The sequence below is a fragment of the Callospermophilus lateralis genome, chromosome 14 (genome assembly GCF_048772815.1).
Source record: "Callospermophilus lateralis isolate mCalLat2 chromosome 14, mCalLat2.hap1, whole genome shotgun sequence".
In the NCBI taxonomy this organism is placed as follows: Eukaryota; Metazoa; Chordata; class Mammalia; order Rodentia; family Sciuridae; genus Callospermophilus; species Callospermophilus lateralis.
Window position 1 is genome coordinate 58,282,364 of NC_135318.1, and position 24,035 is coordinate 58,306,398.

A 24,035-nucleotide genomic window follows, 5' to 3' on the forward strand; every position below is an offset into this window, starting at 1 on the left:
GAAAGGGGAGAAGACGAAGTGGATGCCATCAGCTTCGCATTAAAGGCAGGACTCGGAGACGGCAATGTGACTTCAGCTCACAGCAGCTCAGATCCACTGGTAAGAACATGTGGCTCTTCTTGCCGAGGACTATCTGTCGCCAGGTAGCCAATGTGCCAAGTCCGATTGCCAAGCACGGAGGGGAGAACTGACTCCGGGAGGCTACTACTGCTGATGACTCCTGGTCCGAGTGTTCCCTGGGCTGTGTTCCATTGTTTGTCCCTCCCGTGTTGGTGCCCCCAGGGTTTCCTTTAGGACGTACTCTCTTCTCCCGGTGTGCTCTCCACTGGGGCTTACAACACTCCATGGATTCAACTCTTGCCCTTGTAATGGCTTCCAAGTCTTCATCCTTATTGACCTCTTTACACCCACATGTTCACCTCATAGGTAGTTCTTTTTGGTGGTCTCTCTAACACCTTGAAATCAATATGTCCCCAGCTGAACTCATTATTTTCTTCCAAAAATCTCCCTTTCTTCATGTGGCCTTTGCTCCTTCGTATGACACCCCCTTGTCTCCTCCCAGGATTCCCCATATGATCCATCTCTTAAGCTCACTCAAAGCTCTCTGTTCCTCTCCATATCCCTGCCTTGGTCCATGTCCTCTTCACCTCTCACCTGGCCTTGGTGGTCACCTGCTAGCTGTCCTCTCGCTGCCTCTTTGTACTTACCTCTCTGGCTCTGCATTGTAGTCGGACTCCTAAAATGTGCATCTGACCCTGACCCGCCCCATCCTTCCCTCTCTGCCCAGCATGCACCTGGCTGACTGCTGCTTCTCCTTCTAGCTCCTTCTGCCCTGCTTCTCCTGGTCCCATTCTGCCATTCTAAACAGTGTTGTGAGCTCTGAAAATTGCATGTTCTATTCCTCTGCCCGACTTTCCCACCCCATCCCGTCTCTCCTTCTTCCCAACCACATGGCAAACATCTGTTCCACCCTCGGGTCTTGGCCTGAATGTCAAGTCCTCTGGGAAGCTCTTTCTCACCCCTCCCATGCCTTTCGGAGAGCTGAGACGTAGCTCTGGCCCCTGGACTCCAGGGTACCGTCTTTGTGTCTCCCAGACCACAACCGTAATGATCGATTTATTAATCTCTCTCTTACCTGCCCAGGAGCTCTTTAAGGGCAGGATAATGCACTTTCCTTCTCCCTGTCCCCAGAACCTGGCACAATGACTGGAAGAAAATGAGCTTCCATGAGATGTTCATCGGATGAATGAAAGATCATGCCACCCTGGCTCAAAAAAAAAAAAAAAAATCCTTCAGGGGCTTCTCCTTGACTATGTAATAAAGTCTGGACACTATTCCAAGGCATCACAGGTGAAGGCCATCAGGTTTTCCATGCTCAACTCCCTCTCCATCACCTCAACCTGCCATGTCTTGCCATAACCACCCACACTGAGGCTTCGGCATCTTTTGTCATTTGCTTCTCTCAGCCTGGAGTGACTTTTCCTCCTTCACTTGTTGGCACCTGCTCTTTGATCCACCCAGCTCATTTGTACATTCTTCTCTCTACATTCCCATTTCGTACTTGGCCTTGAAGTTCTTTCTTGTTCCTGCCAACAGAGTGCAGTGTCTAACTGTAATACCAACACCCAGCACCCTTCCTTCCATCTGGAGTTCTCTTTCTTCCCCACTCCCCCCACCACCCACATGGCAGAAGAGAGGGAGCCACCCTGGTAATTAACAACTCTGTCTCTAGGTCCCCACTGGTGGACTTTCCAAACTGTGCCCATTTTAGCTCCTTGCCCTCTGGTTCATGATCAACCATCTTTTCCAGGCCAGAGTTCTTCCTTGATATACATTTTTAAAAAGAAACCAAGACAGAGAATGATATAAAAATGATAAAATATGCTGGGTGCTGAGGCACATGCCTGCAATCCCAGCAACTTGGGAGGCTGAGGCAGGAGGATCGCAAGTTCAAGGCAAGCCACGACTACTTAGTGAGGTTCTAGACAACTAACTGAGAACCTATCTTAATAAAAGGACTAGGGATGTGGCTCAGTGTTAAAGCACCCCGGCATTCAATCCCCTGTGCCTCACCTCCAAAAAAAAAAAGCGGGGGGGATAAGATATAAAGCTTGAAAACTGATAGAGGTCATGAGGTCATATTTTCTTTGTGTGAAGGAAGTCATTGCACATTAAGGGAAGGATGTGCATATTGGAGGCAAGGTAGGAAGAGGGAGAGAGCGTGTGTATTCTGGAGGTGCTTGAAAGTTTCCAGAAGCCCAACTGCATTTCTACCCTTATTTTGACTCAGATTCTCTGAGTATATAGTATCTCCCCTCCCCACCCCAATATAGTTCAAGCTGTAACCAAGAGTCCTGGTTGTGCATGTACCTATTTGGTTCTGCTTAGCTATCTGAGAGCAAATTGGAACCGTCCCAACTCAGCCTCCATGTCTGCAGAGGGAGCAGCCCCTGCTGGATGTTCCCCTCATGGGGGACAGGGTCTCTCTCTTCTCCCTACCCAGGTTCACAGTCCCAGACCAGCCAGGGCTGGTCTACCTTTGCTAATGCAGTGTCTAAAAGCTCGCATACAGAAACACTGGGCCGCTGCCTGACCATGGCTTTAGTCTCATTTTAGGCTGCGTAAACCCATCAACAATCAGTAAATTAATAGGCTGTGAGCCAAGGTCACTCATGGTTTGTTTACTACAGCTGCTATTCCCCTGGGTAGGGGAGCCCCTTCCACAGGTGTTTCTTGATCCTGGGTTTGATTTATTCCCCTCCCTCCCCCGCCCGTCACCCAGGCTAATTATTGCTTTTGTTTATAATTGAGTTAAGTAAACTGACCACCATCTTCCCCAGCAGAAGCCTCTATGCCTACACGGTCCATTAATGCTGCCGCTGTGTGGCTGGACATCCGCCAGTTTGTAGGACACTGAACATCTGGACACCGAGGCGCTTTCAAGGATCACTGCCAGAAGAGGCTGTGTCAGGGTTTGGGGAAAAGGACACGACAGGAGACTTTCATTGCCTGTGATCAAAGACTTCGCGTGGCACTCAAACCAAAGCATTTATAAGGTGCAGTGGGGGTGGGGGGGAACAGCCTGGGAAAATGGCCCGAGGCAGGAGCTGGGCCTGAGAGAGGAGTGAGATATCCCTCTGGGAAGAGAAGGTGAAGCAGATCCACAGAAGAAAGGGATGGTCAGCCAGTGGTGACTGAAGAGAGGGGGCTTTGATGGAGAAGGTTCCATGGAATAGGGCAGACCCGGTGCCCTGTCCAGAGATGGAAAGGAGGCGGGGCTGGTTCACTGGAACTGGAGCTGCAGAAACGGAGTCCAACATTCCCCCAAGGACCCACTCCAACCAGGGACCCATAAATACTTGACTGTTTTTGATGTACAAAGACCAAACTCCAGGCCCATCGGCAGGGTGTCCTCAGCAGGGAGGAACAGCCACACGCTTTCCTTCTGGCTCCCATGTGGCTCGCAGCACATGGGAAGCTGTCTGGGTGGGGGCTACCAACCAGAGCTTGGCTGCCCCCCAGCCCTTGCCCTGAGCCCTGACGTCACCAGCCCAGACATCTGGCTGTCAGGTCTGATTGAGCTCATGCTTGGAGGGAACTGGCAGGCCAGGCAGCCTAACTCCATGCACACCAAGCCCACCCAGCCAGCATCCCTCAGAAACTCTGGCTCCTTCCTGGGGGGCAAAGCGCTTCACTGTACGAAGCCTTGATGGCTTCCTAAGTGGAAAGGGAATAACAATAGCACCTACGGGGATTAACAAAGCCTGGGTTCTAAATAAACTTAGCAAGTAGAGCCTGGCACACTGTAAACATCCAACTAATGGAAGCTACTGCCAGAAATATATATCTTGGTGTCCCTCAGACTCTTTGTGACAATTATGAGCTGTGGGTCCTTGGAAGAACCAGGGTCTCTGAGCCTCAGTTTCCCCATCAGTTGATTGAGAGCATTTTCATCAAGTTTTTTTTTTTTTTAAGCCAAAGTTTCATTATCTGTAAAATGAGGATTATATATATTTTTTTTTGGTGGGGGGAGTATAGGAAGAGGCTGAAATGACATCTGGCCAATGTGATAAAGTTCTGAAAAGTATAAAGAGCTATTCTAATTCAAGGGCTAATAATGACAATGAGCCATAGTTGTAAGTATTCGTTAATGTTGGGAGTTTCCTAACGAACTTCCATTTGCTTGTTGAGGGTTGAAGGGGAGAATTTTCACTGCTGAGGTTGAAGATTGGCAGTGGGATTCTGACAGTATGTAGATTATGCAGGGACGTGGCTGAATGTTCGTAGTTCTCTTGGGATATCTCCAAATTGTTAGGTGTGTGGTTTGGACAGAGTCCCCAAGTAGTTCTGTCTGATGCCTTTGACTCCTGCCCTGTTCCTCTTCTAGGGTATTCTTCATTTTAGCTTAAGTCTTTGGTTGTAAAGTCAGTGCCCCAGAGATTCTATTCACAGCTATTCTCAGCTACTCACACTTGTGTGTGAATGAGGTTTCTCTAAGGAAAGAGTTTGGGCTAAGAAAGGAAAGACCTGGAGTTGAATCATAAGGGGAGAATTCCACAGGAGGAAAGACAGTAGGAAAACACCCTCTTTGGCCAATGAGCCTGATAATTGTGTTGGATGAATAGTTTCAGTTGCTGTTTCTTAGGAGAATGCATAGGGTCTAGATTAGGGTAACTTGGCCTCTTTAATACCATATTTCCCTCCATGACTTCCATTGATTTTTCCCTCTTGGAAGGAATAATTGCTAATTATTGCATATCTCAAGAGCTTTGCTTTCTATACCTTGTATTGTGAGAACAATATATGTTTCATTTGCAAGCATGTTATTATGATGCAAATTTGGTGTCTTAGGGTGGGATCTCTAGGGAAGGACTTGAGTGCAAGTAGGAAAGTGATCCCCCAAAGTACTTGGGGAGTGCAAAAGTGGGAGAGAAAAGAAGCCAATAAAGGGAGCTTTAATGCAAAACCATTGGTGTGGGTACTGGACCCACTATCACTGAGGAACTATGAGAAACAGTTATCTCAGCCAATAGGAAGGGAGCTGGGTATCTACCCACCATCTCCCCGTCTTCTTTGGGCTCAAGAATGCTGTCAGGATCGCTCACTTTCCAGCACTTCTGCCTCATCTCAATAGAGAAGAATCACAGGTGTGGAGGAGGATGTCTTCAGTATGTAGAGATGAGTGCTGAGGGTCTCTGGCCAGGGCCTCAAGAGAGCCTATCACAGTATGCTTTTATAAATGACCTTTGCCTCCACCTCATCAAGACTCTAATATGCAATCCAAAGTAGGGGATTGTTGGGCTGGTGCACTGTGACAAGGTGTTTGGACCTTACTAGAGGTGGTCATTATGAGATGAATTTTTAAAAAGTTAGTTCAGTCACCTGTCTTTATGGGTCTGTCATGTTTCTGCACATCTTGCAAGCACAGCACAGGTTTCCCTTTTTCCTGAATACCTCATCAAGGTTATGTGTAGAGTTAACATTTTGGGCAGCTTTGTTTACTGTCCAATATGCTAAAGATAATGTCTTCCCCTGGGTTGAAGTTTAGGTATGCTTATTGCCTTTTAAAAAAATGTTTGGGGCCCATAAGCTCAGGGATCCTCTCCTATAATATGACCCACTGTGGGCGCAGGCATCACCTGATCCTCTTTGCCTCCCCTGTAGGAATTAAGATTCCTGTAACTGGCACAAATGTTGATGCTCTGGATACTACTCACTGCTATGAGTAATAAACTTTCCTTTATCTCTGAACCAAGGAGTCTTGGGTCTCCTGCCAGCCTCCACAAAACTAACTTGGCAGACTAACTCGCTAGCTTTCCTCTATCCCGATCAAGGGCCTGGTCGTTGCGTAAGTGATAAAAAGAGACATAAGTCTTCCTATTCAGGAGCTCCTAATCCATTTGAGCAAATAAGACAAATGAGTAGGAAATCATCTGTAGCTCTGCCTGAAGGGTAGCAGCACCGTGCTTGAGTAGGGTCTCTGAGGGTGAGTGAGTTGGAAGGAGGGGAGGGTCCTCAAGCCATGGAAAAGTTTGCTCAAAGCAGGGAGGTTGGGGGTGAATGCAGGTGTCCAGGGAAGTCCTGGGATAGGTGAGGGTTGGCTCCAAAAGCATCAGGCGTGCCCAGCCGAGGAACACAGACTGGGCCCCCCGGGTCATGGGGAGCCCTAGAAGCCCCTATATCATGTTGCCTCTTTCTCCTGTGTTCCCCCCTTTTCTTTTCCAGGACTCACTGTCCTGAACGCTTTGTCTCCCCTAACTCACAGTGCCCCAGTAGGCCTTGGAAAAAAAGCCCCAGAGAAGATGTAGCAGTTTTATGGGCTCATGCATGGTTGTTTGTGTGGCCTGGGGGAAGGGGTGGGAGCTAAGGAGTCCAGAGTCTATAAGAGCCTTTACCCGCTCTCCTAAGTAGCAGCCAAAGACCACCAGGAACATCCAACAGGGAAAAGATTTATGGCTAAGCCAGGAGGAGCATCCCTGTGAAGATACCTACACAGTCGTTTTGACGGGAGAATTTACAAGCGTCCTCCTTTGCTTGCTACTGAGTGGAAAAATACACCAGGCCCAGAGCTGTGAGCTCCTTGCCAAGGCCTGTGACTCATCCCCAAGTCATAAATAACGGGTCCCTCATGGCAAGCAGAGAAGGGAGCCGGGCCCAGGGCCACGTATTTATTAGAAAAGAGAGTGGAACCATTAGTCGGGGGCTTGGTTTCCGGAAAACTCAAACCACACCACGTTAGAGAAGGTCAGGAGGCACTTCCACAGGAATTTAGATCTGACATTTTTTTCCATATTCTTAACCTCTTATGTGGAGTGGAGACCTGTGGATGCATCTGCCAGAGGCATCCTCTGGCCACCCAGTGCTATGGGCCAAGAGGAGGCCTTACCATTTAGGGCCTGTGGGGGCCTGGGCTGCCCTAATGCATCTGATGTTGAGTGGGGGGCGGGCAGAGCACTGTGCCTTGGTGGCCACCACGCTGTGTGCATCAGGAAATATTTAGTGCCTGGAAGTGTGACCTCTGGCAAGTTACGGCCCCTCGTGAGGCCTGTGTTTCACAAACCTCCAGGGCCGCCATTGGAAGGAGGTGGGGGAGCAGATGTAGCACAGCGCAGGTGCACGTAGCTAGCTCACATTTGCAAGAGGAACAATCTAGGAAAGAGAAGAGAGGATTTTTCTCCTCTCTGGATCTCTCCCTACCTCTCTCTGGGTTGTTCTCCTTGTCTCTGGGCCTCTCTCCATCTCTGGGTATATAGGAATGAGATAGAATCCAGAGGATAATAAATGCAGAAAGAGGGAACAATAAATCATCTACAGACTGTCAATGAAACCTTTCATGCTTGAAGAAAGAATCACACAGCTGGGTGTGATTCAAAGAAAGCTGAACTCATTGACTCCCCCAAACCCATTCCTGTGTGTTGGGCACCACCTCCCTCGTTGCTCAGACCAGGAAACCAGGTGTCTTAAGTTTTCTGCAAACACTGCAGCAGTGACTAAAGCCCATGCACACCCTTCCGACTTCTCTTCCTTGGTCTCTGCACCTGCAGCCACTGTGCTGGCCTCACCTGATTGCATGGGTCTGAGCATGTTGAATTTCCTATTCTCCCACAGCCTCCACATCTGGCTAATGTCCTTTCTCTGCAGCCCACTGGGATGCAGGCCTGGGGAAGCTGCACCATTCAGACTCCTGGCTTCACTCTTTTTCACTCACCAGGGTCCAGGCCGACCCTTCTTCTACAGGCTCCTTCCTCAGAGCCACCCTGCTGGTGCAGACACCCACTTCAGTCAGCTGAAGGGTTAGTGTGCTCCTACCTATCCCTGAACCCAGGCTATTCATGCACTCCTCTAGGCAGGGACTAGCTTACTCATCAAATGCTCCCTTGCCTACAGATGACAGCTGGAGAGAACTCAGGAGTGAATGATGAATGGCCAAAGAGATGAATAAAGTGATGAATTAATCCTGCCTTTTATGACAGCCCTTGGCACAGCCAGGAAATGCGTGCTGAGACTGCTTCCCTGCTCTGAGCTCTGTCCTCTTCTCATTGCTTTCTTCTGGCCTCCAAAGCCAATGGCCTTAACTAACCACTGGCCTTGAACACAGATGACTAATGGAAGCTCCATGTGTGGGTCTCCCTTTGATCTTTGTTACCTTGGCTGTTTGGGAGGCTTCTCTCTCCTCCTCGGCCCTGCACTGGGCATCTCGGACACTGCATAGTCATGAGTACTTATGAATGTGGGTTTCTAGGGCCTGATTTTGAGGTATCGAGGCTGAACTCCATTGGGTTCCTTTGTGTACTGCATCACAGAGCAGAAGCACTGAGACAAAATGGAGTGCCAGATGGTCAGACTTGGGACACTTTGAGCCAATGTCTTCACCGAGATGAGGTTCTGGGAGACAAGGGCTTGAACCACAGTCCTTAGTGCTGGAGGGAGAGGCAGCCCTGGAACCCCAGGCTCCTGACCCCTGTCCAGTGCGAGAGGTGATCCCTCTGTCTTTAGGATCTTGCCGCTGCCCCTCTTCTTGATGTCCCAGGAGCCCTGGGCCGGTCCAGCTCCCTGTCATTCAGCCAATGCTTCCCACGGCCTCCTAGGTCCTCTCCACATTTATTGTCAGCCTTTCTGGTTTCCAACTCTGCTGGCCGTTTCTCTTTGCAGTCAATTCTCTTCCTGCCACTGAGCACCTGATACTCAGAGTTTATGGGACCCTAAGCAACCTCAGTCTTGGGGACACTGAAGGTGGGTTTCAGAATCTCAGGACTTAGGCATCAACTTCTCAGGCCTGATTCAGGGCAGGTGATCCCAGTGCCTGGCTGCACCTGTTCTAGTTTCTGGTAAACTCAGAAGGGATCTGTGTAGAGTCACCTAAGGCCCATCCACCTCAGTGGGGCCAACCACACTCGCAGATCAGTGAGGGAGGATGCGTCCCGCCACAGGGCCTCAATCAGAAGAGAAACAAGTGGAAACGAACAGGAGGGAAATTCTGTGTTTAATTCTTGAACTTCACCACTGAAGCGTTCTCAGAATCAGGTGGGGCCACTTGAGGAGGAACCTCTGGAGGGGAACTCTGGGTAGAGATGGCCTGTAGCAGAGGTGGGACAGAGGCTGGGAGGTTGCTCACTGTTCCTGGGACCATGACAAACACTGGGCTGGAGGATCACCATGGTTGGCGTCAGGAAGTGGACAACGTCACCATCTGTAGACCCCAGATGGGTAGAAGGAGAGAGGGGACTCAGATTCAGCCTAGAGGGGCCATTCAGGCTGGTACCCTGCCCTGCGGCCTCTGGGAATAGAATCTTCAGCCTCAGATTTGAGAAGGCCATCGTGAGGCAGCTCTCCACCCAAGCTGTGGTCCCAGCACCTTTCCTATGATTTGAATGTCTGTCCCTTCCAAAATTCACATTGTAGCTTAATTGTCGTTATAACTACATGAAGAGCTGGGGCCTCATAGGAGGTGTCGGGGTCGTGGGTTAATGCCACTGTCGAGGGGCTTGCAGACATGGGTTCACCCCTGCTTCCTTCGCCACGCGAATCAGTTATGACTTGTCGTACATCATTTACTCCCAGTTCAAGGCACATAGGAGGCCTCAAGAAGGCGATAAGAAGACCTCACTAGATGCCGGCACCTTGATCTTAGACCTCTCAGCCTCCAAAGATATTAAGAAAGACGTTTCTGCTCTTTAAAAATTACCCAATCTCAACTATTCCATTACAGCAGCAGAGAACAGACTGAGACACCCGCTAAAGCCATCCTCTGGAGACAGACACAAAGGCTCCCAGGGAGCAGTTAGAGCTGCATGCCCATCCTTCCTCCTTCCTCCCAACGGGATCTGTTCCCTCGAGGGGCAATGAGAGTCTGAGAAGCGCAGTTCTACTCATGGGATATGGGGCAACAGGGATGAGCTGGAGCATTATTTGGAAGAATAAAGGCCACCAGGTCACATTGCCTCTTCCTATCATGTGTGCCAGGGGACACCTCCCGGAAAGTACCATACCACGGCTTGGAAAGAAGTTGGTACTTGGTGTTTTAGCCATGCTTTCTGCCTTGGCCCACCTTCACCAGCTCTGGAAATCTCTCCCTATTCCAGATTTTTACCCAATCTGTTTTTTATTCCCCCCTTCCCTTCCCAGAGCAGCCTTCTTACCAACTTCCTAGCCCCATCTCAGCCTTCATCTTCTGGATAACACCTACTTCATCTTCCAGGGCCCATTCACTTAACCAACATGTGATAAGTGTTTACTGAATAAGACACCAGGCACTAATCAGAGGCCTTGCTTGGAACTTAGAGAGCTGAATTCAGGCTCAGTTCTCCTTGCAGCTAATCCTCTGCACCTCATTTGCTCGTGAACTTGGGCAAATCACTTCCCCTTCTTGGCCTCACTGTCTCTGTCAATGAGGTGGCTGGGCCAGCTGAGCTGTGAGTCTTCCAGCTGACACACGCCCCGGGTGGCAGTGAGCTAAGGATCAAGGTCCCTGCCCCCATGTTCTCCCCGCTGGTCTGCCTCACTCTCCCCAGCTGGGAGGAACATCCTGAGCAGCGTTAAGAATAATAAACACGCACTGATAAACATCAATAGGCCTGTCTGGTGCCAAAAGGAAAAAAGGAAAGACTGTGCTCTGTTGGCTGGAACCTCCCCAGACCTAGGAGCTACAGCCAGCTCCTTAATCATCTGGAGACAGCAGGCCGGCTCCCCCAGCCCCGCCCCAGGCCCAGGGCATGCAGAGGCCAGGCAAGGTCCTGGAGAAGCTGGCCACTAGGTCCTCGGCCACTGGCCAGCGATGTATGCCCCACACCCCCCGCGCTGGGGCCTCTCTCTGGATGGGGGTGTTATGTCACTGCCCTGCTTTGAGCATTTAGCAGCTCCCCAGTACCCATAAGTACCCACAGATGGAGCCCACACACTCTGGCCCTGCACAGAAGCCTCAGAGTGTAGCCTGAGCCTCATGGATCACCTCCTGCTAGCCAACAGCCACAGAGAGCACCTGGCCATTCCCTGCAAATACCACGCTCTGAGATTTTCCAAAGACTGCTCCCTTTTGGGGAAGGCCTTGGTTCACTTGGCAAAATCCCACATCGATAGCCACTTCAGGCACCAGAGCCCTGCGGCGTTAGCATGTTCCACTCCGGGTTTAGCTCAGGATTCCAATCACTTGGTTCCGAACTGTGAACCGAATCTTCAGTGAGCTTCTGAGAGAGGCAACCAGAAGCAAGAGATGTTGCGGCACAGAACTTGAGCTCTGTCATCAGGGAGTCTGGGTTCAAAACCTGTCCTGTCACTTTGCTGTGTGGCCTTAGGCAAATTACTTAATCCCTCTGTGACTGAGTCCTCAGTAAGTTAAGAATGACATGAATAATATAAATACTTTCCTTTCAAGGTTGCCTTCAGGCTGACAAGGGCTGACACACCTTGAATGCTTGGGAGAGGGCCTGCGACAGCCACACTCTCTCAGTGGTAGCCATGATCATTATGCTTGTACACCACAGCCTACCAGGGTTTGGCACATAGGAGGTTTCAGATGCATTTATTCAATGACAAAATGATGGTCTGACTCATCTAGAGAGAAGTCTACAGCCCCGACTCCTCCTTGCAGTCCTGGCCACTGTGGTTATGAATAGCTCTCGGGTGTCTGGCTCTAGGGATGCACAATATGGATACAGGAGAGGCACCCACTGAGGGCAGGGGCTGTGTTTTCTGCAGCAGGACAAGGACATTGTTTCAGGAGGAGTGAGTGGGGATGAGTGAATTTGGGGACTCTGGCTGCACAGGCGTCCCCGGGAGGCTGATCAACTCAGTGGTCAGTGCCTTTGGGTTGAGTGCTGAGTCATGTAATACTTGGAGTCAGAGAAGGAGGGTGACCAAGGCAGGAAGTGACCTCCTGTGTTCAGGGCAGGGGACCCCTCCAACTTCCGACCTGCAGGGTCTCAAGGGCTCCTCCCAAGAGCAGGCGACCTGGCTCATTCACGGAACCACATGTCCGAGGGGACCACATCCCCAGGGAGGCTGTGCTCGCTGCCCTCCAGCCTTCCAGTCTCCATGGGGAAGCTGTGTCTCCCTGCTTTGGTCTAATTTTCCATGTGGGATTTCCGGAGACACCAAATAGGTCATGTGACAGGAGACATGGTTCAGGAACTGCGTGCATTTCTAAAATTCCTAACTCTATTTTCAGATGTCTGCTCCCCTGTGCACACACCCAGCCTCCTACCCCCCTCCACCTCAGGCCCCAAACATACCCTTTGATTATGAGCCATATGCTCCTTTCCAGCGAGAATAAGAATTGTTAGTAAGTGCATGAATCAGAGTTTTAGTGGGTTGAAAATTATCCCTTAATCTGAGATCTTCTTACTAGATTATGGTTAAAACTTTGCCAAAGGGGTCCTGGTGGGAAGTGTAGGCTATTTGGAATGCAAACTGGAAGAAATGCAAATGCACTCTGCTGTCAGCATCCCCTGCTCTGACCATCAGGGGACTTGGAATGACCCTGTGGCAGGCAAAGTTCTATCTGCAGCTCTGTACATCTGCAGACTGCAGCAATTTGTGGGTGCAGATCAGCTTCGGCCGGTGCTACTACTCCTCAGCAGCAAAGAGATGCAGAGTCTGGGGCAGATTGCATTGAAAAAGTCTGTCGCATAGTCAGTGCCTGGAGATGGTGGGCCATGTGGGGACAGAGCTGGGCCTCTGGGTTAGAGGGGCTGGGGAGAAGGGTGTTCTAGGGGGAGGCGAGATTAGCATCACTCACTAGCGAAGGTGGAACTAGGAAGGGGGTGAAAGCTGAGGAGTGTGCCTGTCACTGCAGTTGTGAGCAAGGGTCACACCTTTGAACAAATCATCAATTGGTACCCCTTCTGGCTGGACATAGACTTGAGCTAGCGCAGGGCTCAGTGGGCAATGTCTGGGCTGGACCTTATACCTGAGGGTCATCTGAACTCCTCCTGCTGGGATCCTTGTGCAACGAATTCATGACCTGTGCAACCTCACACTGTGGCCCTGAGCTCTGGAGCTCAGGTTCTCTAGTGTGTGTTCATGCTAGAGATTCCTGGGTCGAGGACTGTGTCTCTTCCCTCCTCTGTGTCCTTCTGCTGTCCCTTCTAGGAGGTCTCTCCTCTTCGAGGCCATGATGTGAGGGCTGTGAGTCTGGCAGGGAAAGGTCAGCAGCTGTAGCCTTGGGCCTTATTAATGGGATCCTGAATGCCACCAGGGTGCCCTCCTGTCCCCTGCTGAGGTGTCCTGGGGACAGCTGATTAAGCAGCCTGGCACGGTGTCGACACTGATTTATGGGCTGCCCAGAAGCTTCTGCCCGAGAGCTGGGCTGCTGCATTATTCAGTGAGCCGTAAATCTGCCGCTGGAGCTGCCTGCCAGCTCCGTCCTGGAGGCTGAGGAGTGAGGAGGAAGGGAAGGGTGGTGGGGGAGGAAGGGTGGCTGCCGGGACAGGCCAGGCGCTCAGTGGGCTTTGTGCACGGTGTGAGTTCTGATAGGAACCTCAACTCTGCTCTTTAGGTTCCGTGTGTTGTTCTCCCAAAGTCACCTGTCCACCCCTTCAAGTGTCATCAGTGAGACTCTTAAGTCCTCGCTTGGCTACTCTGGTCCAGTCAACTTTGTTGTGTCTAACCTAGGTACCTTTTATAGTAGCTGAAGCCCATGGTTCCTGCCAAAGCCAATTTGTGTGTGTGTGTGTGTGTGTGTGTGTGTGTGTGTGTGTTGCTGGAGATCCAGCCCAGGGCCTCGCCTTTGCTATGTAAATACTCTGCCACTGAGCTACATCCCAGCTCCCTGCCAGAGTCAATTCTTAACAGGTCTTAAAACTATCAGATCACATTTCTTTAGAACAAATTATCTGTCTGAAATTGGGTCATCAAGCAATGGGGGCCCCCAATTGCAAATCCTAGCTGGAGCCTCTGCTAGTTTTACTTTTGCCATGTTTACTTTACCTCACTTGCTCATACCTGAGCGTGAAAAAGACAGAGTAGGGCAAGAGAAAGCCGCAGATGTGAGAGGAAGTGTTCTCAGACCTGAGCCTGCATCAGAATCACCTTGAAAGAGAGATCACACTTGGTATAGTGACATGTGTCTGTAATCCCAGGGACTCAGGAGGCTAAGGCAAGAGGATTATAAATTTGAGGCCAGCCTTGGCAATTTAGTGATACCTGTCTCAAAATTAAAAAAAAAAGGCTGAAATGTGGCTCAGTGCTAAGTGCCCCTGGGTTAATCCCCAGTACCCCCGCCACACACACACACAAAACAAAATAAACAAACAATTCCGTGCCCAAAAAAACCAACCCAAATTGCTGAGTCCAACCCTTATATTTCTAATTCAGCAGGTCTCAGTTGGGGACCGATCATTTCTATTTCTTTGGGGTTTTTTCCCCCACATTTTTAATTGGTGCATTATAGTTGTACATATTGATGGGATTTATTGTTACATATTTGTACATGCACACAATATCACAATATCATTTGACCAATATCACTCCCCAGCATTCCCCCCTGATAATTTGTATTTTTAATAAGTTCCCAGGTGATGCTGAGCTGCTGGCCCAGGGACCATACCTTAAGAACCACCATTCTTTTAATGTAATTTAGCTAAGCTAATTAATTAACTAATTAATAAAGCAAAGGCTTAATGAAGGCAAGAACTGTCATTAAAATTTGCAAATTGCTGAATTCATTCATTAATTCAATAGACAGGCACTGACATCTACTAAGCGACTGCTGTGCCCTGAGCCAGGAGCACAGATATGAAGAGCCAGGCACCTGTGGGCAGTCTCCTGGCATCGGCTGAGAGTTGAATCAAGCAATTCAACAAATTCAGTCCCTATTTGGGGACCTACAAAGAGCCCTCATGGTTCACTGCTGTGATCTACATAAATGGTAATGGCACCCTCTCACGCTTTCTCTTCTGAAACTGAGTGACTCTGGGCACTCCCAGAGATCGCATGGGTTTTAGTTAAGTCTGAAGACGTTACTGTCCTGAAAAGGAGACGTTCCTGAAGGTTGGGCCGTTTAGAAGGTTTCATAGAGGATGACGGGAGACCTGAAGGATGGGTTAGGGAAGGAGGAGGAACCCACAAACACGAAGATCCATGCTGAATTAGCAATCTTTTCAAAATTTAACAAATAACATTTGGTCTACTTGCCTTCTGAACTTTAGACTGCTAAACCTTTCCCCTGATCTTATTGGTCCCAGATTTTTCATTAAAAAAAAAAAAATAGTTTCTCACTTGCCTTTTCTACTGGGACTTATAGACCACTAACATGCTTGTCTCAAAGATTTAGTCACAAGCACAGATAGTGAAAGTGTGTCTAAGTCTGTGTGGGTGCGGTCAATGTGGAGGGGATTTGTGATAAACTGGAAATGGGTTGTAAGAAACTCTAACAAAAGACTCCTGACTGGGAAAGGGAGTGCTTGTGGGGAAAGGAGCAGGTTATTTAGAGGTTATATGAGGGAGCCCTAATGAGGCTCAGACTGCACTTATTACTCCCCTCCCATCCTACTTCTGAGAATTAAATATTTTACAACACTTTAGTGCTTTTTTGTGGTATTTGCATTCATATTTTTAACTAGAGTGAATCCATTGGTTTCTCTTTGTCCATCAACTTCCGTCATGATTGATTTTCTATTAGGTGAAAATTTAAACACCTTCTTCTTTGGCTCCTATTCTCTTAATATCATTGTATTCCAATTCTTAGTTAAAGTCATTCTCATTATTATGGCTATGGTTTGTGCTCACTCTTGACTTAAATCATGCCATTTTTTTTTTTACACAGCTTTTAGTTTTTCCTGAAGTTAATTATTGCCTTGGTTTTTCATTTGTTTTGGTTCCTTTGAATATCTAAATAAAATTTCACCCTTCCATAACTCTGAAAAATACCTTTACTCTGTAAAGTACCATTTTCCGACTGATCCAATCTACCCACTAACTTGCCACTTTTCCTTTTCCTCCCTCTGGCACCACGTCTCCATGTGCTTTCTGATCTACGCTCCATCTGGTCTCACTTCTTCCCGTGGCTTCTGCACAGCTTCATCCTGCTCTTTTCCCTACTAACATGCTGGCACGTTCCCTTTGCCTCCCTCTTATGTTTATTCCTTGTTCCTTTGATTCCATATGCGTCTTCCGTTTTCCTAGTCCATTCCCTTGCTTCGGTAATGCATATTTTCTGATAGCTTCATGAGAAATGGCAGGAAAGAGGGAGATGTGAGGAGACCCTGAATACCGAAAAATGTCCTTATTCTACTTCAATTAGATTGAATTTAGGTAGAGAAATAGAGTCTGAAAATAACTTCCCCTCAGAATTACCAGCTTCCATTTTGTGCTCTTGAAAGGTTCAGTTTAATCCTTCTTCTCAGTCCTTTGTTTATCTTTCCTCTCAAGAAGCATTTAAGGTCTTCTTTTGTTACCCTCCTGATATTCTAAAATTTTATGGTGAGTCCTGGGTTATTAAAAAATTGGACTTCAATCAAGAGAGTTATTTTTTTCAAGCCTGGAAAAATTTTTTGTCTGATGCTGCCTTCTCCACTTTCTTCTTTCCCTCATCCCTACCCTCTTTCTCCCCTTTTCATTTTTTTATCGTTATTTCTGCACCATTTTCTCCCTTCACCCTGGACCATCTAGATGTTGGAAATCAGGTCTCCTGAAGTTATTCTTTAATTTTTTGGATCTTCTATTTTATTGTCCATGTCCTCATCATTTCGTTTTTATGTTATAACAAAAGTTACTCTCTTAAATTTGTCCTCCAACTCTACTATTGGATTTTTGTTCATATATTTAATCTTCAAGTGTTATTTATTGTTGTGTGATATATATTGAGGCTTCCCATTACTTTTTTTTGTTATTTTTCTTTCCTTTGAGGGCAAATAAGACATCTGAGGGAATTTCCCTGACAATCCATTCATATTTAGAATTGAGGCTGGAAAGTGGATCAAAATCTGGGAAAGGAGGTGAGTTTTGTGGGCAGGTAATAAGGTAGTTTAGAGTCTTTTACTGTGAATGTTCAGAATATCTGTGGATCTTGTCTTTAGGCTAATTCAGTTTCTCCATTTAAAAAACTTAAAAATCTTTTTTAAAAATTCTTTATGCGCCTTTCAAATGGTAGAGCCTTACTTATACCACATAGCTGCTGCTGGTGTTTGGGAACTTGGTGGATTTGGTGCTGTAAGCATGGCCACTGAGATTTTGCTTTTGCAATTTGCTCTTCAAATAGTGGAGTTACTCCCACCACCACCAAATCTGGGTTGACTTTATAACTGCTCCAATCAGCGGAATATGATGGAAATGATGCTCTGAGAGTTCTGAGACTTACGCTTTAGGAAGGCTTGGGAACTTCTACTTTTATACTTTTGGTAGGCTGAAAGTACAAAAGACACCATATGAGAAGCCAGGCTATCTGCTGGGAGACCATGGAAGAAGACCACATGGAAATGCCAAATAGAAAGACCAAGACTAGAGGAGGTGGCCCTGAGACCATATGGAGAGAGAGAGAGAGAGAGAGAGAGAGAGAGAGAGAGAGAGAGAGAGAGAGATCCATTCATCTAGGTACCCCAGCTAAGCCCAGCCTTCCAGGGGGACCCACTGAGGCACCAGACACATGAATTAGTCATCTCAGAGGCACCCAGTGGAACTCTCAGGTGACTATGGTATCCAGTCAACATTCTATGGTGTGGAATAAGTATTTAGCTGAATTTAATCAACCTATAGAAGAGTAAGCTATGTTACTCTTTGTTTGTTATTATAAGCCATTAAAATTTGGGGTGGCTGTTATGCAGCAATAAATAACCAGAACAGTAACCAGAACAGTAGATGCAGAGAGCTTAGGTCTGTAATTCATAATTTAATCTGCAGATTTCCACTCAAGGCCTTGATTTTAGAATGACTTCTTTTCTCTCTCTTTATTTAGATTCAGGGGCTTCTGTGGTTTGAGAGTTTATTAGCCCAAACTTAACAATTGATATTGAACTCATCATCCCAACTGTAGCATTTCAGATGTCTATGCTGATATAATTCAAGCACACAACTTTGTACTATGATGATCCATAATTTCCTGATCCAATATCTTGACTCCAACTAGAAAATCTTTTCCATCAAACCTCTCCCTTACCTAGGATATATGTTTTTTCTCAAGCTCATGGATAACTTTTGAGAAAGTGGAATTCTAACTCCTTCCTCAACACATTGTCAGATTACAAGAGGAATTTACTAAACAGAACACTGATAAAACTGTATCACAAAATTAGAAACAAGTGGCACACACATGCTCCTCTTGGGATAAAACAGAATATTTGTTTCTTTCTCTGGTTGCCCTAACGCACTCTGAGATCAAAATAATTCAAGTCCTGGGACATTATCTCACTTCTGTGTGGGTGCTGCTTCCCACTGATGTTTTTAAATTCCTTGGGAGACTGTAACTGCTGGAGAACAGTAGGACTTTATGGGGTGGCTCGCATGGCAGTGCTTTGCATTTCAAGAAGTACATGATGACCCTCACATGTGAGGACAGAGATATTAACAGACCTGGTAGCAATGCGTGCTGGAAATCACAGGCTCAAGGTTTCAGGAAGTTCCAGGGGTGGGACGAGACACCACCATGGCACAGCAGCACCAAATTTAAAAAAAAAAAAAAGACTTGGTGTGTTCACTTCAATAGCACACATAATAAAACAAAGGCTGGGAGCCAGATGACCCTGGGAGCTGGATGGAGATCTCCATAGGATATAGAGCCCTCAGAAGCCCTGTTTCCATAGTTATGGGAAGACCTGACTGATTCCAAATGGACCGTGGTGGGACCCCCCCCCCAAAAAAAAAGTACACATTTTTGTCTGTTCTAAAGCCGTGTTTTGATACATCTTTTTTATTTTGAAAATGAATGAAAAAGGGAAAACACTCGACTTCAGTTTATTTTAAAAAGACAAACTGTAGAACATGAGAAAGGAAACCTCATCCTGATGACTCAGAAGTGCAGAGTAACTAGAATACAATTTTAGAAAACTGTTTGGAACCCTCACCAAATTGCAGGAAAAAAAATATGTGGTCTCTACGAATAACTAAAGAAAATTGGAAGGAGAGAGAGGACCAAGCTGAAACAAGCAGAGGATGAAAAGATGACAAAAAATAAGATGAAAAGAAACCAGCTAAGAAGCCAGAGTGCCTCACGGTACCTCCTATGACATAATGAACCACCCCAAACTGCAATGACTTAAAAATTTTATTTTTTCAGAAGATGAAGGAATGAACTAGAGCAGGATCAATTGGGCAATTATTCTGCTCCTTATGGTAAGAGGTGATAGGTTTTAGTTGGGAACTAAGCTAGGATGACCAAAATGGTTCTACTTGCCCATCTGGCCCTTGGTGGCTAGAGGACTCTGGGACCCTTTTTCTCTCACATAGTTTGAATTTCTTTGTATGGCAACTGGATCCCCAAAGCGAGCAAGTAGAAGCTGCCAGGCCTCTTAAGACCCAAGATTGGAAGTCTTCTAATTTCAGTTTTGTTGTTTTCTATTGGCTAAGTCAAGTCACAGGGTCAGCCTAGATTGAAGGGGAGGGAAGTAGTTTCCATCTCTTGGGAAGAGTTGCATATACACACAGCTTCAGGAGGAATTGTTGGCAGCCATCTTTGTGGTCAACCTACCTAGGAATTGAAGGTTCGAAGTTTGGGAAAGAAATTTAAAGAATTAATATTCACATCAAAGGAGGTGAGGAGAATTGACACGGTGGAAAATTGGATTAGTGTTATGGAAGATGAACATGAGTAGTTCTCTCAGAAAGTATGAATGAGTACAGAGTTGAAATACTGCATGAGAAGAAGGAAGACAGAGAAACCAGGTCATTGTAATGTAATCCTTTTCTCAATGTTAGTACAGAAATGGCTTTATGTCTAGAATCTGAAAAGGCCAGAATTCCATTTTCTCAAACTTCTAGTGTTCAAGATTATGTCTGACCTATGGCAGCTAATCAGGCACGCGCTATATTACCTGGGACTCTGAAAAGGATGATTGTGTTGCAAAGATGAAATGAATGAGAAGAATTCATTTTGAGGGTGACAGGATTGGGCCGAAGGCAGCAAAACCACAGTGCAAGCAGCCGTGTGTAGGATCCAGTGCTAGATGTGATAATGCTGTGAGCCAAGCCCCTAGGACTTGGTGGTAACATACCTGGAGTACCACTGGATGTGTTCCGTGGTGTAACTTGACTGTCATTCTGGCTGCTGCTGAGCAATTTCATTCTGTGCCGCCTATCTTCTGAGCCTGCATCAATCTTGGTCTTGTGACTATTTCAGTAAGATTACTAATATCATTTTTATAAATTATTTCACAACTAAGGCATCCAGAGTTAGTTTGAGTTGCTTGGAACTCAGACCTCTGAACTTACCGTACAAGGATCTGAACAAATAAGATTTCCATTTCTCAGTTTTGTGAGAAAAGTCTGTAATCCAGTTTTCCTTTGTAAAAAAGTTACTTGAAGATGTTCAACAGGGGAACTGAATAAATGATTCTCATACTTAATTTTTCTTTCTCAAGATTTTTATCTAGCTATTCTAGGGCCTGTATCTTTTGTACAAATTTTGGAATAAGATTGTCTATGTCTACAAATGATATCTCTGGGACTTGGTAGGAATTGCATCAAATCTATGAATCAATTTGGATAGAACTGACATCTTTATTATACGTGTCATCTAATCTACGAACACGGAATGCTTTTACTTTTATTTCTTTTATTAATATTTTATAATTTTTAGAACATAGATCCATGATTACAGATCCACAATTTTTACCATACATGTTTTGGTAAATGTATACCTAAGTGTTCAATTTTCTTTGGAGTGACTGTAAATGATATCATGTCTTTATTTTCCATATGTTCATTGTTGATATATGGACATGCAGTATTTTTGTGTGTTGACCTTTTATTCTCTAAACTCCTTGAACTCACATAGTATTATATTTTATAAATTTCATGAAATTTTCCATATAGACAACCATGTCACCTGCAAATAGAGACAGCTTTATTTATAAATTATGTGACTTTTCTTTTTCTTGTCTTATTTCAGAAAGTAAAACATACAGTACAATATTGAACAAAATTACACGAATGCATTCTTGACTTGTTCCTGATCTCAGGGAAAGTGCATTTTAGTCCTTCACCATTAAGCATAAGATCAGTAGTAGATTCTTTTTATAGATTGTTTAATTAGCTTGAGGTAATTTCCCTCTATCCCTAATTTGCTGAGACTTTTTTAAAAAAAATCATGAATGAGTGTTAGATTTTGTAAATGCTTCATTATGGAATTAAATATAAAACAAAAAACTATGAAATTTTTTTTAAAAAAGGAAGATCTTGGAATCGGCTGCTAGGCAAAGAGTTCTTAAATTTGACCCCAAGCCACAATTCATTCGAGAACAATAATAACAAAAACAAATTGGATCTTGTCAAAATTAAAAGTGTTTTCCCTGTGAAAATCCATGTGAAACAGATGAAAAGACAAGCTACAGAGAAGGGGATAATATTTGCAAACAACATACTTGACAATGACTAGTATCTGGAATATGTAAAGGATTCTCGAAACTCAGCAGTTAAAAAAATAAATCCAATTAGAAAATGAGGAAAAGACACAGACAAACCTTTTGTATGGAAAGGATATACAGATGGCAAATAAGCACAGGAAAAGATATGCTGAACATCACTAGCTGCTTTATTCACAACAGCCCCAACCAGAAACAATACAAGAATCCTTCAATGGTAAATGGTTAAACAAATTGTTACATATCCATACCATGGAATGCCACTCAGTAATAAAAAGGAACCAAACATCGTTGCACACAACAACTTGGATGAATTGCCAGGGAATTATGGTGAATGAACAAAGCCAATCCTAAAAGATTACATACTGTATGATTCTATTTATATAGCTTTCTTGAAATGACAAAATTATAGGAATGGAGAACAGATTAGTGGTTGTCAGGGGTCATGGATGGGGTGTAGGGGTGATGGGGTGGAAGGAAGGTGTAGCTACAAAAGAACAACAGGAAGCATCCTTGTAATGGCCGAACTGTCCTATAGCTTTACCATAGAGATGGACACAATAATCTATACATGTGATAAAATTCCATAGGATTAAAATATACACAAACACAAGGAGAAATGGACACATCTTAATATGACTGATGAACAGGATGTTAATATCTTGGTTGTGACTATAGTTTTGCAAGATGTAACTTTGTGGGAAATTAGGTAAAGAATATGTGAGGTCTTTTGTAAATATTTTTGCAACTGCATATGAATTATAATTCTCTCAACATGAAAAGTGTAATTAAAAAAATGTAACATTAGAGCAGTCAGAAGCAAGACAAAGGTGCCCACTATCACCCTTATTAGTTGATATTGGCTTTGGGGTTTTAATTAATGTAATTATTTAAGAAACAGAAAGTAGAAGAAACTAACAATCAGGAAATAAAATTATCATGATTTGTATATAATCATTTTCTTAGCTTAAAAATTCTAAGGAAGCAGCAGAAGAGAGTTTATAAAGGAACCAGTTATGAACTCAGTTAAGAAAATCAAGAGCTTTTTTTTATAAAATGGTAATAGCTAGTTAAGGGGGAAAAATTTCCTTGGCATGAACTATTGAAAGCTGTGCAGCACCCACAGGAATAAAACTTTTATAGTTTTACTGAAAGACATAAAAGAGGCCTTGAATAAATGGAGAAACATGATGTTGGGAAGATTCAATGTGTAAAAATGTCATTTCACTGCAATTAATTTATACCTTTAATAAAATTTTGATACACGTCCCCATAGGATTTTTTCTGAGCTTAAAGAGAATACAAAGTTCTCTAGGAGAAATAAATGAGAAAGACGTGCTTTATTGTTAAATAAAAAATTAAGCATTCCACTAAAGAAACTTAAATAAGTACAAAATGCACCAAAAGACTAAGGAGAGAAAAAGTAATAAAGAAAACAATGAACTGCAAAAAGGAAAATAATAGAATTGATAAATAATACATTCAATGATTCTTTCTTTGAAAAAATAATACAATAAACAAATTCTCCCTTATACTCTTCACCATGATAAATCATGGAAGAAATGAAATATAAGAAAAAATAAATCTAATGTAAGTTTTCTATTAAGCATGAGATACATACACATATTTTTTTCCTACTAATTTCTTCAGTTAAGTTTTCTTTTAATACCATGTTGTTTTAATTTCTCTAGCTTTATAATAAGTTTAATAAGCAGAGCGGTTATAAACTTTAACCTTTGAAGTAATGAGACGTGGATTCAAATACAGTCCCCCAACATTTAATGCTTTTGTGATATTGGTAAACTTTTTTAATATCTCTAGACTGCAGGTATCACATTTTGCTGAATTTTGGGGAGGAGTAAATATAATCTATAATCTCAACTTACTTGCGCACTCAGTGGATATTAAGTTCTTAATATACGGTAGGCAGCCTCTGAAGTTTTTTCTTTGCAAAAAATTCTTGGTTTCTGTTCTTTCTTCCTCCTCAATTTTAGAAATGCATTGTCAAATTTTTTAAATAGTCACATTGGGATTGCATTAAATGTATAGATATATTTAAGGAAGGGGAGCACTTGAATAAATATTTTTTGTATTTATGAAAATATAAACATACATATACAACATTTTGATAGGAGTGTCTTCTTTCCCAGGCACAATGCATAGCTCTCCTATTACTTAAGTTTTCTTTTCATGTCCCCAAGCAGAGGGTTTTGCTTTTCTTCAGTTGATGCACATCATTAGGTTCAATCATTTTGGGACTTAATGGTGTTTTATGGAAATTGTAAATTGGATGTTTCCCATTGGTTTTTTTAGGCTGGTTATTGTTGATTTGTGGGAAAGTTACTGATTAGAATATTTATTTGGTTATAGATAGATGTGAAAACAGTTTTGCTTTTTTTTTCTTTCCAATCTTTTTTCCTTTTGTCTTTGATTTATTGATCTCCATGACATATCCCTGTCTGCTTAACTTTCACCTGGATTCTACCACCAAAAAAAGCCCTGACTTAGACATCTGGGAAGAGTCTGAAT